Below are 1,648 nucleotides of genomic sequence, written 5' to 3'. Positions count from 1 at the left end.
AAAAAAGAAAAAAAGAAAAACCTTCACAGACTTACTTTAATAATCAGAGATTATGCACCTGAAATATAATACATATTCTTAACAGATGACTTATTAGAAATATTACTAGTATGCATATATGGGTATATAAGAACCATTCCACTAGAGTTCATGCATGTAATCCCAGAAATTAAAAGGAAGAGGCAGAAGGATCAGGAATTCAAAGTAATCATTAATTACACAGCAAGTATGAAAAGAGCCTAAGGTAGATGAGACCTTGTCCAACTAGCGTGCGTGTGTGTGTGCGCGTGTGCGATTATTGTGCATATATATGCATTTGTTCATTCCCTTTATATATCATTATACAGCATTATAGTACCACCCAATGGAATACAGATATAACCTTAACTGATAGCAAGTCTACACTTGTCCCAGTAATTTGTCCTTAATGCCACTTTCTCCCTATAGAGGACACATTATAAGCCCCACATTACCTTTTTTTTTTATTACCTTTAGTTCTTTCCTTAGTAATCTATAACAGTTCTCTTCCTGTTCTTGTTTTTCATGACATTAACTTTAAAGAATTGGATCCACTTACTTTATTTATTTATTTATTTGTTTGTTTGTTTGTTTGTTTGTTTTTCAAGACAGGGTTTCTCTGTGGCTTTGGAGCCTGTCCTGGAACTAGCTCTGTAGACCAGGCTGCTCTCAAACTCACAGAGATCCGCCTGCCTCTGCCTCCCGAGTGCTGGGATTAAAGGCGTGGGTCACCATCACCCGGCTACCACTTATTTTTTTTTCAACATAGTCTTGCTGTGTAACAGAGGCTTGACTACAATTAACTATGTAAAACAGACAGGCTTTGGACTTAGAATCCCCTGAATAGTGGGATTATAAGCAAGTACATACCAACATGCCAACCTAGACTTAGCATATTTTCTTGTACTATGCTAAACAATCTGAATGATTGATTTGTTACTTAAAACTAGATTCAGATTTCTTTTGATTATTATTACTACTTTCTTGAGATGGTAGAGATCACATTCAAACCTAGACATGTGCTATATCACTAAATTACATTCCCGGCCTGAATCAGATCTTTATTGTGTGTGTGCATGACGGCTATGGGCCACTACTCAAAGCTCTGACGCCCTACACTATACTAAAACACAGTCCCAAAAATGGGCTGGCAAGCAATAACATTATAGATTTAAATCTCTAGATTTTCTCTTTGTCATAAGTTTCCATGCATGTCTAGAACTGAAACTACAAACTTATCTGTTCTCTTTACTACTAAACTTAATGAAAGACCAGGATTTTAGTGGTCACAATACACTTCCTTTAAAAATTATGCCATCTGAATTGGGTGTGGTGGTACACACCTTTAATCCCAGTACTGGCAAGGCAGACAGAGGCAGGTAGATCTCTGAGTTCAAAGCCAGTTTCATCTACAGAGCAAATTCAAGAAATTCTAAGACAACTAGGACTGTACAGTGAAACACCAAAAAGAAAAGAAAAGAAAAAAGCCGGGCGGTGGTGGCGCACGCCTTTAATCACAGCACTCGGGAGGCAGAGGCAGACGGATCTCTGTGAGTTCGAGACCAGCCTGGTCTACAAGAGCTAGTTCCAGGACAGGCTCCAAAACCACAGAGAAACCCTGTCTCAAAAA

At 38.2% G+C, this 1,648-nt stretch overlaps 1 protein-coding gene across 1 annotated transcript in view; it reads right to left on the bottom strand.

Moving 5' to 3' along the window:
- The window catches only part of Ptpn9 (protein tyrosine phosphatase, non-receptor type 9), an 80,077-nt gene that overhangs the window by 13,530 nt on the left and 64,899 nt on the right, over positions 1 to 1,648 (bottom strand). The gene's annotated exons all lie outside the window — the stretch shown is intronic.

Source organism: Microtus ochrogaster, chromosome 5, assembly GCF_000317375.1.
Source record: "Microtus ochrogaster isolate Prairie Vole_2 chromosome 5, MicOch1.0, whole genome shotgun sequence".
NCBI classification, from domain to species: domain Eukaryota; kingdom Metazoa; phylum Chordata; class Mammalia; order Rodentia; family Cricetidae; genus Microtus; species Microtus ochrogaster.
The sequence above is the reverse complement of the archived record's forward strand: the minus strand, read 5'-3'. Positions and strand labels throughout refer to the sequence as shown.